The sequence below is a fragment of the Genypterus blacodes genome, unplaced genomic scaffold (genome assembly GCF_046128005.1).
Source record: "Genypterus blacodes isolate CSIRO-AG114 ecotype Tasmania unplaced genomic scaffold, CSIRO-AGI_Gbla_v1 ptg000015l_1, whole genome shotgun sequence".
NCBI lineage: Eukaryota > Metazoa > Chordata > Actinopteri > Ophidiiformes > Ophidiidae > Genypterus > Genypterus blacodes.
The window spans coordinates 2,045,271-2,061,906 of NW_027466829.1; the positions used below are offsets into that span (position 1 = coordinate 2,045,271).

The 16,636-nt window shown below is 45.3% G+C and overlaps 1 protein-coding gene across 1 annotated transcript in view; it reads right to left on the reverse strand.

Moving 5' to 3' along the window:
• The window catches only part of tspan9a (tetraspanin 9a), a 127,603-nt gene that overhangs the window by 105,148 nt on the left and 5,819 nt on the right, over positions 1–16,636 (reverse strand). Inside the window, exon 2 of the mRNA XM_076171985.1 lies at positions 9,013–9,067. The gene's annotated coding sequence lies outside the window, so the exon portion shown is untranslated. The remainder of the gene's footprint in view (positions 1–9,012; positions 9,068–16,636) is intronic.

The following is a 16,636-nucleotide window of genomic DNA, read 5'->3' on the forward strand; positions in this document are numbered from 1 at the left end:
AGCCCACCCCAGTGTTCATACCAACACTGGAAGGTTGAGCAAAAAACAACCCATCGCAACAGAGAGCAGGAGAAGTAGAGGGCTTGATAAATGTGTCTGTGAATTTTTGAAGAGGCTGAGCGAGCATTGTAGCCCTGCCAACCGTTCACACCTCACCGCTCTCCCACAAGCTGCACGGAGTGGGTGTGTCTCCTCGGATGCACCCAAAGCATCGATCGGTGGAAAGTGAGTTTCTCCCACAGGTGAGTCACAGCGTGGCCTTTACACACCTCCTGATTGGCAAAGTTTCAATGATGACCTCACGTGGAACTAGCTGCCGCCAAACCAACCGGGAACATGTAAAGCGTCCAACGGGCACAGCTGAGCTTCATTAGAGAAGGGGGTTGTTGTTACCTTTCACCTGATGTTTGTTGGGTGAAATGTCATATTAGGGGTGGGAAAACATTTTAAATTATTTATCTTGATTTCAGCCTTTATGCAACAAAATCCTGAGGGCAGAAAGACTTTTCACAGCGCCGCAGGAATAGAAATCTAAACCATGATGAGGTCGACTGCCAAGTCTGAGGTAACAAATCGATAATTGAATCCAGCTCATACTGAGTCTAAATGTGTTGTTAGTAGAACTGCAGCATGTCAATTTGCTCATCTGCCTTAAAATTGCCATAGGGGTGATTAGTTTCAATTTATTTCATGCAGCATGTCAGTGAGATAGTAACACTCCCACGCTCTCTGCAAAAGGGAAAAGCTCCTTGACCTGGCCTCGCCTAAACAGAGGGGTTGATTTAAAGTGCTGGCCGGTAAAATGGTCCTCAGAAACAGAGAGAGAGGAGAAATGATGGCTGTTACAGAACATCTGCCACAGATTGTTTTCACTTCAGTCGCTGTTCGTTTAGTTTTGTCCAAATACGTCAAAACATTGGATGACCCGCCAACAAGACAAGGACGTGGTTCCTGGTACAGATCCTCCAGGGTCAAACAACAACAGAAGGTCTTCAGGATCATTCATCTTTGTTATAAATGACCACAAGGAATCTTAGAATTTAAAATGAAAGATTGAAGATACCCTGGATTGCTTTGATCCTGCGCTCACAAATGTGGTTTCCTATCATGCCGATCGTGTGACTAGAAGACGGAGTACAAGCAAAACATTCATGATCATCTGTTGCAGAGTGTCGACGGAATCCAGGCTTAGAAATCATTATTTCTTACAGTCAGTTTTGTAATAATTTTGGCAAGAAATATGAAAACAGTGGAGAAACTGTGGAAATTAGGTGCACAGCGGTCTGGCTCTGCTTTCAGGCTAGGCAAGATTTCAAATTCAGATTCAGGCTCAGATTCAGACCAATAACCCACCACACACTCTCCACAGTCTCTATCTCCATCTATCTCCCTCTCTCTCCCTCTCTCACACACACACAAGCTTAATGTCTGGCCATTTCAAAGTTGCCATCTTTTCCTCAGCTAACAAATCAAAAGTGGGGGAACATTTGGTTAACACTGAATTATTTTTTATTCCCTAATTAAAGGCTCAATCATTTGAGACACAGTTTTCAACAAACTGCACAGATGGACAGACATTGGTATTCAGCACCGCAGACCTCATTTGAAATACTACAGCTGTACTATAAACCCGCAATTGAAAGTGGCACGTGTAACAGTCTGTCGGTGGTTAGAGAGCACCAAAGCCGTTCCTTGGTATTGGTGCGAGGACGCAAGAATTGACTCGCAGGACTTGACGATACGCTGGTGAGATGATAAATAGCCCGAGGAATCTCTTCTGGAATAAATAACTCGACATGATAGATGTTTGATTGTTTGAATACCAGCGCCGTGCGGTAAGAGCTAATCAAGAGGGAAACATTAGCGCCTCGCATGCTTGATCTTCAGCAAAGTAATTGAAGCTAAAACGTGAAGACAAATGATCACACAACAACTTGACTTGAGTTTCTCTTTTTTTTCTCCCCCCTCCCCCCCAGCTTAATACACCAGTGAGGTGCAACATCTAAGAGCCTTTAATGGACTGCAGTGAAACATTTTAACCAAATGATCAAAAGAAAAAAATGAATAAGAAATCTAGACGAATGAGTTTGTGCATAAAAAATGTTGTTAAAATGTTTAATTGTTAAAGCCGACACCGATGACATGACGATTCTTCATGATGATAAACTCTGGAACATTAAATAGTGATCATCACAGTTACAGGGCTAAGTTCCTCCCCTGTCCCTGGAATTTATTGCATCAACCTTCCATACACAACACTTTATTCAATTGACAAACATTTGGACACATTTCTATGTATTATTCAAATCGGTTTCTAACACAGAACGCAAGTGCTTTACATGTACTATCGCTTTTGGAAACTCAATAGCCAACACATGCTACCCTAACACAGCCTGGAAATAAAGTGTGGCTGACTCCTCTGCCGTCCCGCCCTGCTCGCCCCCCCCAGCCACCATCACGCTGCAATGTGATACATTTCACCATTTGGCCATTAAGCCCGCTAAGGTATGGAAGGCAGGTGATTCATATTGTTGATTGCAGCAGTGCCCTCCGTGACTCTGCCAGAAGGGTAGAGAGGAGGAACATAGAAGGGTAGCCAGAGCAGGCCCCCGGAGCTTTGAACATCCCCCAGCCCTGCAGAGCCGCCTGCCTCGGGCCATTGCTAAATTTACGCCCCTGCCCCCATCTCCCCCCCCGCCTCCCCGCCCGCGCACTCCCGAAAGCATCCCACCACATCACGTTGGGATTCTATTACTCTCTCGCGCCTCGGCATACAGCGAGTCATGTGAAAGCCGGCCGCAAGCCTCCGCGGCTGGCAGAGCCCTTCCCTTCCCTTCCCGTCCCCGTGTTCAGCATTCACTGCAGTCAATGCCATCCGTCTCTGCTCAGGTGCCTGCTCTGTTTGCCTATTTTGCTCCTCTCCGCTCTCTCACTGCCATTCTTTTGGTCAAGTCTGTCTTATCTCGCCTTCGACCTCGCTCGCCTCCAATAACTGCTCCTCTCATCCTGAGAGCAGGAGTCAGTGGTGGACAAGCTTAGGACAGAGATTGATGGCAAAGAACAGAGGGCAGACAGGAACTCAAGCCAAATGGGGATCAATAAGGGGGTGGCAGAGGGATGGCTCCTGTTATGGGCAGTGAGGAGGAGGAGGAGGGGGAGGAGGAGGCGGGGGCTGAACAAACGCCACTGCTGCCACCTCAGATGAGATCACGTTTGATTACCGGCGACATCTCTCCCATCAGTGGAGCGCCATCATCACCGGGCCGCACGTGAGGGGACACAAGGGTAGAAGCCGCACCAGGACGCCGATATTGAGCGATGACGATCTTGTGCTCTGCATTTGGAAACACACTGTCCTGACTTTACAAGTGGCTGACTGACTGACTGACTGACTGTAACGCCGATCCAGCACAGAGATCATCGGTTCGTACTTGGCCATGTACGAGAGTGTTAGTGGTTGAGCCTGAAATAGACTGACATGCGTCAATGAGGCCAAAGGAGTCATTAGCTATTCCTTTTGAACAGCCAGTCTGCTCTGACTAAGCCATACACAGGGAAGAGCACAGATTTTCCAAGCTTATTTAAAATTGCATAAACAGGTTGAAGCCAGCCAAGGTTACAATGCAGGGGAAGAAAGGGAGATAAAAATAAACACAGAGCGGAGAAATGTAAAGTCACAGTGCGTGAAAATCAGTAAACAGCCGACGCTTTGATACACGCAGTCACTCTGCAGATATGAAGCATACTGCAACTTCCCCTCCCATCCCAGCCAGCAACATGACATCTTCACCGTCCCGTGTCCACATTTCAGGGTCACACTGACCTCTAGTGGCACCCACAAGAACACAGGCCACACGAAGACGACGACGGGCCCTGAGTGAGAGATAATTTGTTCTGAATGTAATTTTAGCAGAGAATTGATTTTAAGTCAGCGACTCTGGTCGAGCACCTCCCAGGTGATATAGATAAATAGCCGGTGGGAACAGCTTGTTTCAACACCATGTGAACTGCAGTCTCAGCCTCTCTGCTTTCCAATTACCCACTAGTGAACACACTCCTTTTTTCTCTCTCTCTCTCTCCCACCCCCTCGCTCAATCAATCCCTCTCTTCCTCTGTCTCCCTCTCCCTCACAGCCCCCATTTCTCTACCCTAAGATTCCTTTAGAAATCTTCCATTTGAGCGCTATTGATTTTGGAGGTGAGATCAACCATAAGACCTTGACAGAAGCTAGGCCGTCTCTTTTGAGTGGGATGATCACAATGGGAGTTCTGTTTGATATTGTTTAATGAAGTCATGGGTCTGGTGCCGAGTATTTTAAAGTGGAAAAACAACAGGAGACCCTTAAAGGCAGCGGATAACATCTAGAATTGACTTTCTCCCAGAGTCTGTTTGTGAGATAAGAATTCATTTATCCAACTCTGCAAGCTGTCTTACCTCTTAATTAAGCCGCAACTACCGCTGTGCATATGGCTGCTTATTTATACAGCAACATAGCAGGGCCTCTCAAAATATGTATGCATACGGTAATGATGTGAGCGAGGAGCCCACGGTGAGGAGAGAGATCACACAGGTAGAGGGGGGGAAAAATGTATTGTTATATGCTTACAATGCACTAGATGGCGTACGCTGCAAGGAAACACAGTTGTCCATCAGCACCGTTGTTCCTTCAACCTCAATATTGCTAATAATGCAACATGTAAAATAGATTCATGTCCCACGATCCCCTCAATGAACGCAAAAGCTGTGATGGATAAAGGCTGCGGAACATTTCATATCAGCGACAATCGTAGGAGTGGATGTAGTGAGAGGAGGAGGCATTGTTATGGTGAATATGGAATCACTCTGAATGGCTTTGTGACTGTCTGCCAACAGCTAAAAAGACTTTCTTTCTCACCATTTTATATTTGTCTGGATGGAGCTGAATACATTCGTGCGACGCCTAACATAATCACCCATCACCGGGGGGACTTTGACGAAGGTTCACTGTCTCCGCTGAATGAAGCTGTAGGTCACGGCTGCTATACACGTCATGTCTATTCGGCTGATATACGACGGGTACTCAATGCATTAAACCCACACATTAACGCAAATGGGTTTAATTAGAAGATGACAGACATGTAGTACGGCGCAGTGCAGCCGTTATGGGTAATGGATAGTAAAACTCAAAATTGCACCAGCGAGAGGCGGTAAGCAGGAGGCTCAGCACACGCAGTCGGCATGAATATTAATCCCTGTGTCACTGTGGTAAGAGGGAGGGAGGGAGAGAGAGAGAGAGAGAGAGAGAGAGAGAGAGAGAGAGAGAGAGAGAGAGAGAGAGAGAGAGAGAGAGAGAGAGAGAGAGAGAGAGAGAGAGAGAGAGAGAGAGAGAGAGAGAGAGAGAGAGAGAGAGAGAGAGAGAGAGAGAGCAAACACTGAGAAATGCTTGTAGCAATTGTTAATGGCTCTCTCACTCGCCATTGTAACACACTCACCAGTGACTCCATGCAGAAGATCAAGCCTCAATGCTCAACAAACAAACAAGCCACTTTTGACTCCCAGAGAATTTGAAGTCTCAGCACTCTGCCGGCGGCTGGTTGGTGCCGTGAGTTCATACAGGCACTCACAAATTCAAGTTTTAGAAAAGTTTCACATTTTTCCGCCGTATTTCATTAAGGTTCTTCATCGCCCTGGACCGATTTGAACCCAGAACTTGCAAAGACTCTTTCAGAACAGAGTCGAAGCGGCAGAGGGGCTCCAAAGGATGACCCGTCTACTACAGCGTGAGGAAGAAACAGCCCATCATTCATTGGATAAGGCCGACATTAGCCAGAGCAGTTGGGGGAGATTAATACCCGCTCGCCTGAGACCATTCTGAAGGCTTCCTATCATCATCATCATCATCTGAAGGTGCTGAGCGACAGCCTGTGTGAATATTGGAAAATAATGGAGCAATGTGCAGAGGGAGAACAGGAGGAAGCTTTTAGGATGAGGAAAAGCCAACAATGCAGCGGAATCTCACTTTGACCCAGATGGATGATCACAATGTCCCCAGAATTTAGCCAAAGAACTGGAGAAGGTTGTTTATTATCATACAAAATCAACAAATCGGGGCATGTGTGCAAGAAATTAAATAAAATATTTAGCACATGCAAGTAATTTAATCTTTGCTTAAGGATGAGAAAGTCTGTTTTCTCCAAATAAACATCTTAAACACCGCAAATTAATAAAATATGGTCGGGGGGAAGCAACAGTAGAAAATAAGACACTGCTCTATTCTTTGTGAACATGCTGAATGTATAGGAGCATGGTTTTTATTAAGAAGCCTTAAATTGTAGTATCTGTACCAGTCGATTGCATTCACAGTGCAAACTATGATGCATGAGCTCACAGATGTGCTGTGAGATACAGAGTTTCATCAACTTTATTATTATCAAAGACCAAGATCCACTTTGAACCCATTTAACCCTCCCAGAGTGTTGCTCTGTGGTCTGCACTACCACAGCAATCAAACAATGAGGGTGTGTGTGTGCAGCAACGCCTTGATGTTTTACAGAAAGCACATGGCTGAGGCCGTAAAACACCGATCCCTCACCCGACTCCTTTGGGCTTGTGTTCTCCCGCTCACCTCCTCATCAAGTCAGGCTTTACTGCACCGGCTCCTGAAACTCCTCAACCCCTTCTCCTTTTCACAGGAACCTGTTGCTTACCTATTTATTAAAAGGTCACAGAGGATGTCAGTGCAAATGGCAAAAACTCTGACAAGTCTACGGGCAGCTTGTGTAAAGGTATTTGTTCTGATTTTGCTTGAGATAAAGAGGAATGCAGACTAGATGTTTTGAACTACAGTACTAACCTTGGCATTTTAATCCAGCCCAGATTGTTCCGGTTTTGCTCCATTTTCACTTATTGTAAATCAGGCTGAGCATAACAGTTTCCAGACTCAGCTGGTTCAAATGTAGCAGATTGATAATAAAGTAGAATGAAAGACGTTTAGAAATCACAATAATTAGTCTGACGTTACCATTAACTACGAGTTAAAGACATTAGTTTAGTCCCCAATTCCCACAAGCACAGCGATTAAACAAAACCTGAAGTGCACACAGAGCAGAGGAACACGACATGCCGTACTGCCGCAGTGACAGCACAACCAGCTGGTGTTTCCACTTGAACACGTACACATTTCAGATAGGAGTGACAGTAGCGACAAGTGGCAATGGACGAAAGCGTTAAACTGCTGGTGACAAAGAGCCAATTTGAGCAGCAGAGTGGAGAAATCACCTTGGATGTAGAGATGTGCGATCACCGTTAATGCTGTCGGATGTCTGTACAGGAGAGTGTGTGAGGGGAATCTTAAGTGTGGAGTGAATAAGAACGCTGAGGGGAGAGGGGGGGGAAAAAAATAGAAAGATTTTCCCTGAACCTCAGCATCCACTCTGCCTCTCAGGGATTTATAGTGACAACCCTGGGCTATTAATTTCCCCCTCCAGGCCTGCCCAGACCAAGCAGTCTCTACGGACGACCTCCTTTATTACTGAGGGCGCGTGGAGGTGATGCTGCAGTTGTGGGTAAAAAAACATAACAATAAAAAAAGCTGCATTCCACAGTTGATGATCTGCGTCTTCACTCCTCCAAGAAACGGCTGGAGAGCGCCTCAATCACGCCACGCCCCATTCCGAGTTGGCCTTTTTATCTAACGCACCTGTAACATCTGGAAACCCACTCCGCTGCAGGACCGGCGCCGCCTGCCAGAGGTCACTGCAACACCGTGCAGAGCAAAGGCCCGTGAACCCTGACGCAAATCAGAACCGCCCCACCTGAGCGGGGGAAAGCGTTTAGGGAGGGCAGATCCTTTTAGAGGCTCGGCGCTGACTGAGTGCTTTGTCCTGCTCAGCACGGACCCAAAATGAATTTGTCAGTGGCAGCACTTTGGCTAGAAACCTGCTGGTGCTCTGCTTTGAAGGGAAAGTGAGTGCATCGCCTCATCAGCCTGAAAGAAATGAACCGCTTGTATTCTTTTGTGTGGCTATCATTGGCAAATTAACGTGTGTACTTAAGCAACAAAGCAGAGTGCAGTCTAAATGACAAAGCTCTACCGTGTTTGTAAGTGGGGGATGTGAAAGAGCATAAACCTGACCATCATCATTATCATCATCATCATGTCAGAAAAAGTTTCCATAATATTAGTAATGAAGTCTAAACAGGTCCTGTTACTTTGCTATGGTAACCAAGTGATGCATTCACTTAATATTGCTGCTGCTGGCTCCTTCCTGACCTCCTGACCACAAAAGAGGAGTCTGAGTGCTTCTCCATGTGTGACCTTCGAGACCTTTTAGCCAATTACAAATTGTAATAATCGGGTACCAGCTGACCTTTCACCAATTACTGCTCACGGGCAATCCTGGAGGTCATGCAGGTAGCGTTTCAGAAATCTCAGCATAAGGCTTGTGTGTGCGCGTGTGTGTGCGTATGTGTGTGCGTGTCATTTCCTGTAGTCACATACTCCGAGGTCCCAGTCAGGCAGAGAGGAAGTGTAGCAGCGATTCAGCTCTGAACAATCTGTAATTTATTGCCAGGAGCTTGTTTCCTGGCAGGCCCATTGTGTTTTCTATCACAGCTCCTATGTGCAAAGCGGGAAAATACCCAGAAGTACAATTACTTACTGCCAGCGAGGCAATGTGACTTTTGCCAAATGATGCCGGTGCCGGTGCCTTGGCAGAGTGAAGTCAATGGTACGTCTGAGATAATGAAAAACAAATTATATCTAAATATAACACGGTTAATGAGCTATAAATTGCTTTTTACAGTTTCCATGTTTGGAAGGAAAGCGTGGCATTGTAAGTTTCCAGACGTCAGAGCGCTCGCGTTAGATGAAGTGACCCGAGCGAAACCCAATCCACATCAGTGGTGAGAAATCTATTGCAAACAAACAATACCCGCAGCGATTGTAGTTTTGATGGTGCAAAGACAGAATTAGGCCAGAGCGAGACGCGAGCAAAAGGAGCAAGCCGAGTGGAACATGGCGTAATTACTCACCGGCTCAGATGTGGTCGGAGAGGGGCGGTGGGCTGCACGGCTCGCCTGCGACTGCCTGTCAAACACGGGAGGAAAAACAATGACTGACTCCTCAGATTAAATCAACTGCTTATTGGAAAAACCTGCCAGAACAATAAACGACACACACGCAGCTAAACAGTGGCTGTTAAAAGCCCCAACATTTGAAATGGGAAGTGCTGTGCGACAGTCGTGCTGGAAAATGACACGGCAGTGAAGTTAGACTAACAACGCTGCAGCTGTCTGTGGTTAACATGTCTACTTTTATTCCCATTAAATGCATTTCCAGAATACAGATTTGTCACATGCTACATCAATACGTCGAAATAAAAAAATCATGACGCCAGATGGTCGTACACAAACTCTTCCCGGTGAGGTAAGGCCATTACTGCCGGCCGCAAACTGGGCACCGGAGCATCTGGAGATGAAAGTAGACACTGAGCAGACAGAGGAGTTACACTGCCTGCCACAGAGCCACACCAGCATCCCACACGTTTCTATTTCTGGCCACTACAGATACAACTATCTGTCATAAGACCAAACCTTCAACTGCATGGTGATCATAGTTACAGAGAACTATTTTAGGTATGCTACGATGAATAAATAACAGTCCTGCGTACATTAGCCATCCTGTAATGAACGCAGCATGAGTGCAATCGCAACACGAGTGCCGGGTGCGGCGTTGCAGCGTGAATCGGTGTTCATGTGGAAAGTGCAGGTTGTTAGTGAGCAGACGAGACTGCAATCCATCCTATGAGCTCACAAGAACCCACAAGACTGCGGGCCCCGGTGTCTGACAGGCTCTAAGCGACACAGCCGCTGCCACTTCCACGGGATGTCAGCCGTTCCACAAACAAATTTGGTGACCTCGCACGCCACTGAGCGTGTCTACAACCCGCAGGATTCACGCTCAATCTAGCGCCGCGACAAAGCCACGGTGCAGGTGCTCCGCTCTGCACCCAGGCTGAGGGAATCTGCTCTGACAGGTGGAGGGGAGAGATGAATGGAAGGGAAAACAGAGATGAAGACCAGAGCAGGAGAGGGCTAAGAGAGGTCGAACTATTATAGAGGAGGAAGGGTGAGGGAAAAAATGGAGGATGGTAAGAACTTAGCCGAGGATGAGGCCTGGATTTATTCAGCTCTCTCTTCAACTTCTCCAGCCAAATGCAGAGTAAACAAGTCATTATCTATGAGTTTGTGTTGTGGCTTTGGAACTGTTATCCAGCGGAATATGAATAATAAGGACAGGAAATGGCGTTTAAATTCACTCCAGAAAATGCAACCTTCCCGTAATAAACAAATTAGTTTCTTCTCAAAGAACAAAAAGGAAAGAACTTTCTTTCCACTGCCTCTGTTTTTTTGAGGACCGGCGTTTCTCAGCAGACGGCGTGTGATTCACATTCTGAGAGACTCTCTGACTCATTAGCCTCCTCTTTTTAAAACTGATCAAAGAACCCAATTCCCACATTTTCTGGGGTCTACAGATCTGAAAATTTAACCATTTTGGATATCAGACACTGGGAATTGGTGGATAAAAGAAACGGTATTTAAAGTGAATTAAAGTGATGCATTCAGTGACTCTGATGATCAATAATAAATGACTGAATTAGTTCTCACACACTCTAAACAGAATGATACAGGTTGGTGAATGAAAAAAATCAATGTGTGGCCTTTACGTCCCACAATCCTTAATTATCTTCAAATTCCTAAAACAACACACACACACAGTTATTTGGGAGGACACAGATTGATGTTGGATCCACTACCTCTCAGTGTAAGTGGGTAGGCACAGCTGTGGAAAACCCCCTTCAGGTTCGCAGCTGCTTTCTCCCAAGAACAACCGCGCACAGGAGCGTGAGAAGCTCCTACGGGATATTTTTAGTATTGTCGTAGTCTCTCCTCTATCCCTTCTCCTTTCTCTCTCTCTCTCTCCGCTGGTTCCCATGGGACTGCCTACTTTTCTGGTCTTCAACCATGCATGATTTACTTTTCACATTTCTCTTTGAAACGGCACCCTAGCGCATTTTCGAAGCAGTTAGCTGGAGATCTAAAAATATAATGGCAGATCCTCCCTTCCTAGGACATCTCAGCGTCCTGACAGTTTTGTATTTGTTATCAGTGTTGTGAGGGAGGTTACAAGACATGGCTACAATAAAAACAGAGGTCAAGGTTGGTGATGGAGTGGATTGTCCTGAAAATTGGTTCCGGTCGTATATTGCAGGCGGGGAACCCTGTAGCATGTCAGCCACGGTGGCCTTGAGTCCGACACCCCTAATATCTCATATGGTGTTGCTGTGTTAGGTCGTTCCTCTTCACCAGCATGCTTCCCCTGGGTGCCATCATCACTCACTCAGAATTCTATAGCTGCAAACAATCTAGGGATGAAGAGGAATCTACAAGCTCAAACTTTTTGCGATTTTTCCAAATGTAAAAGCATTTTGAGCTGCAATCATTGTACGAAATATGCTCAAATAAAAATAGCGACAAATACAAGTTGAGATCATTATTACGCTATTGCACATACCAATGTGGTTTTGTGGTCATTATACATTTGGAGGAAAGGTCATCTGACTTGCCTGTCTCTTTCTTCCTGTGGTCTGTTTGTTTATTTTCTCCCACAATCTATCAAACTATTTGCATCCCTGCCTGCAGGAATATCAAGACCTCATTTTTGACATAAGAAAGAGCAGCAGCATAGAAAGCACAAGTCTGACCCATGTCTACTCTCAGGAGGAGGCCGCAGAGGAAGACTGAGACGGAGGAGATCATCTATTAATACTCCCCCAGACAGCAATCCTAAACCAATCATCACACATGTAATGTCCCGTGTCACAGTCATAAAAGTGTTATTTGAAATAATTAAAACCACAGTGATAGCTTTACTTGTGTGCACCCTTATTAACAGTACTTCAATCAAAAATATGTCTTGCTCTTTACGAGACGAAGGGCAGTAAAGGATGCGTACATAAACATTGATTTATTATCAAGCAGCGGTCCGAGGCGAGGAATGCTCTCTAATGACAAGCAGTCAGATCCGGGCGGAGGGGAGCAGAGGAGGGCGGAGGGGAGTGGATGCACGTGGCGTTGGATGAGCACCAACACAAATGCGGTAGTGATCAATCACCGGGGGATCCTGCCGGCTTTGAGCACTCGCACGAGAAGCGTGAAACGTACGCCGATTACTTTCCATAAATAATTGATCGCGATGCCAGGAGTGCAACCGGTGACGGGACTTCAGCAACTTCAGCAACTTCAGCCATTGCACATATGGCCAAGGCAGATGAGAGAGAGAGAGAGAGAGAGAAACATGACACTGATCGTCGTGAAACACAAAATAATCTCTTATTTAGTAAACACGTCAAGAGACTTCAATATCCCCGAATTGGACAAAAACCATGAAACAAATTATCTTGATAGGTGAAAAACAAACAAATCACTCAGTTGGCCCCGTATTCATACGTTCACTCAACTGTGACCAGTGTGAAATAGAGGAACAAGTTCTTGCGTTCTTTCACGATTTTATCCACAAACTCCCAGCTGACCCCTTTCTGTTCCTTTCCAAATAATTCAACAGCTGCAAGACAAAACCGCAAGTCCAACGGCTGGGTGAGCACATCCCAGAACATTGTGCAGCTCAAGAACTGAACTCCGAACCTGAGTGGCACGTTTAAAAGAAACATCAGGAAATGGCTTTGAGAATGACATCACTTGGTTGGATATCACATTAAGTTTGGAATTAGTATACAGAATGAGACGTGTGTAATGGATATCTAAGCTGATTTGGCAACTGAATACTACACTCTGCTTCGGTTGTCTGGCCTAATAGGTGATGTCGTCCTATCAAATATACAGTATGTACACCCAATAGCCTCCGTTGATGGTCCACTGAATGCAAACAATGAATTAGTGTTGCTATTCTCTACTGATTTAGCAGAGGGCTGACAAATATAAATAGCTCACAGCCCCAAGTCCTGAGTCCACTGCTCTTTAACATAGTATTATGACACATTGATAACCTAAGAACTAAATCGGAGGGGCTGTGACGCCAACAGCAGCCCGACTCGCCCACAAAGCCATAAACACGACCTCAGTCAGCAGTGGAAACTGGGTCTGACAGGGGTACTATTGTGGAACACTTGGACACGACACAGCCGAGTACTGTGTGGTTCTGCGCTGAGCAAACACCAATTATCTCCTTCGGTTCTTCACGAGCATTATTAGACGCTTACTATGACACATCAACTCACGCCGGACTGGAGACGGCTGAGAAAGAACGCAGGGGAGCCAAAATAATCATGGCAAAATACAAAAGAATTACAATCCGAATGCATTTTCTACACGATTCTAAAGTACATTTCTCATTTGCGTACTATCATTATCCTTTTTATTGACTTTTAATCTATCGTCCTATATTCCGACGTGCACCTAATTACCTTTTGTGTTTGAGAGTCTGTCGTGGGTTGCGAGTGCCAGGTGCCTTGGCGAAAACAAACAATGCACAACTCAACTTGACTCATTACAAAATGTTCAAGATGTCAACATGTGCAGTTTAATACAAGCCCGGTTTCCTTTACGAGCTGCAGGTGTGAGTAATGTACGTATATTGTACATCATTTCAACAGAAATCCACATGGAAAGACGATTTCTGAAGAGGTGCTTACATGTGACTATCGAGCCAAAAAATAAATGTGGAATAATGGGGCATTTACCATAATATATCCCCTGTGAGAAAGTTTCTAACCAAGAGTGGTCTGACTGACACAATGCAAGAAAGATGTTGAAACACCAAGTTACAGCCTATTGGCCGGTTTTCATATCCCTGAGCTGCATCCAGACATTAATGAGAGCCAGACAGAAGCTGGCCCATCGCGTCCCACACGGGGTGGTGTATCGTTTGGAGCTTGGATGAGCAGACGCAGCAGCAGCGCTCCCACAGCTGTGCCCGAGAGAGCTGGGAGTCTAATCACTGTGGTCAGTCACAAACATGGGACATCACTTCCAACCACGACTGGTGCCTAAAAGAGGAATACTCATGGAAAAGTCTGTGAAAGCCCGACATTCACACACTCCGGGCAGAACCCTGCGAGATCCAACAAGGCCTGCCAAAGAGGATAAATAATGTTTTCAATGGATCTAAAAACAGATCTGACCTGCACATTATCCAGTGTCCCCGCACCCACAATGAGCACATTCACACAATTCACTGGTGTTCCATTTAGCACCGATCAGGAACCTGAAAACTGTCGTCTGAAAACTGAAAGAGCCGAGTGAAAGCCAGCCTACTCAGAATGCATGTGCGGGGTTGATCTGATTTGCATCTTAAACGGGACCTCTCGAAATATGCCAATGCATGTGTCAAACAAACTCAGAGCGGGGGCGAAGAGGTCCCCGTGTTACCGCCCTCCAGTGGCGTTTGAAGAAAAGGCAGCGGGGAAAGGTTAATGGGTCACGGCAGATTGCTTTATTGCTACAGATTCCAAGCCGTTTGAGGGCCTCGACTGGAAGTTCCCACTCTTTCTTATTACTCAGAGCATCTATACATATGATTACAGTATAATCTGACACAATCCACATTTGCATTTCTGCATTAGGCAAATCTAAAGCTGCACTAAGTTAACTTTTTGTGCAGGGAAATGAGCTACACACATAACAGCTTTTAGAAAATGGTTAAAAATCTTACATCTAATTTCATTGTTCATTCCCTGGAACAGCAATCAAACTGATTGTGGGTTGCAATTAAAAAAAGAAATCTGTTATTGCAAATGAACTCTCCAGATAAACTCATCACCGCAGCTCCAAAATGGAGTTGCCACCTCTCTTAGTTAGACCAAAGGAGAGCCTGCATTTGCTTGTATTTATTTGTGGATGGCAGGCGTGGGCCTTGTGAACCGCTGCCAACTTCAGTGCTTCAAGAAATGGTAGAAAGTTGCATTAGAATATAACACATGCCGACGCATTCACATTACCAAGAAATTGATAAAGAAGTGGAATAAAAGACTGCAATATTCTTTATACCAAGTTTAATTTCAGAGCAAAAAGCGATTCAGACTCTTTGAGTGTGTTTATGTGAAGAGGGACATAAGGCCAGAAAAGTTAAACTCAAGTTATTTTTATGAAACCTTCATTAAACCTCCTTCAGAAAAATCTCTCCTTGACATTTAATTCAAAGGGAATTAATCTCTCCTTTTCAAAAGACAAGTTTCTCTAAATTGGACTAAAACTGCTGCAAATGTCATTAAAGGCTCACAGACATACTGCCTGCTCTGTGCTAATAAGGACCTCTAGTCGTCAAGGTAACTGATATACATAAAATCTCTGTGATAAGCGAATCATTTCCCAGCAGCTTTCAGAAATGTCAAAACACTTAAACTTCCATGACAAGATAGGAATTATTCCACCCATCAAGCATCAACATCAAGTCCTTTCTCTTCCTCTGAAAGGTTGGACAAACTGCGTCCTTTCCTTCAGCGTCTCCGTCTTTGACGCCTGAGGTCGGAGGATGTGTTGAATGTTAACGAATCCGTCGGCGCCTAACTCTGTAAACAGATCTCTCACTTCAGCCTTCAATTTTGGCGAGCTCTGACTGCCTTTCTTTTCCTTCCTTGTCATCTGTCTCACGCACAGAGACACACACTCAAACACACACGCGCACACGCACACACACACACAATGGGCCAGGAAGGGGTCGCATGAAATATTTGAGTCATGTCTGTGTCTGATGAAAACACCGGAAGAGACATTGCACCCATGTCAATGACATCTATATTTAGGGGTTATGCGAGGACATCCATTTAAGGCCGGGGGCTCAAACTGGACACCATGAAGAAGAAAGAGGCTTGTTTAAAAGACTTCTGATGACAGACATTTCTCAGCCGACCAATCTGAATCAGTCAAGAAGCGAGAAGCAGTGGGAGCATGTATGATTTGAACACATGTTCAGCTTGCCATAACATGGCATGGACACAAATCAGAGTGAAATGGAAAAGCTAATGACCCGTGAGGAAGAAGTCCATATATAAACCCACAGTATAGCCCGGCCTTCAATTCACTTTAACTCCAGATGCCCAAATGAATGAAAAATAAAGCTTTATCCAATAGATTTCATGTTCATCTGGGATCATTACTTGAATGATTAAAACAAAAATCTTTGGCAGCTACAGGGTGTGTTTTCATAAATGTTCAGTGTGTTGACAGGGAAATATAAAGAAGTCACGCCAAATCTTTTCATGCAGATGAATTTAGACAAGGAATTCATCAAGAAAGCACAACATTGCGACAGATGTTTGGCAAAAACCGTGGCATTGTGGCTTTATACTGGAGGCTAGAAGCAATAGGGAATAGCTTGGACCAGAACAGGAGCGACACGCAGCAGGCTGAAGATGTAACACTTGGATCCAAGATGTCTATCCAGATGCCAGGACGATCAAAGCGGGGAAAAAAGAGAAAAGGAATTGAGGAGTCTGTGTGCTGGTGCAAAGCTCCAGACATCTGTAAAATGAGTGCATGCTCAACAGCTCGGCATTCACAAGATGCTGCTTATCCTGCAGTCACAAACAATAAGCAAACACCCTCATCACCGTCTCTGATGCTGTCAAAGCAGATCATC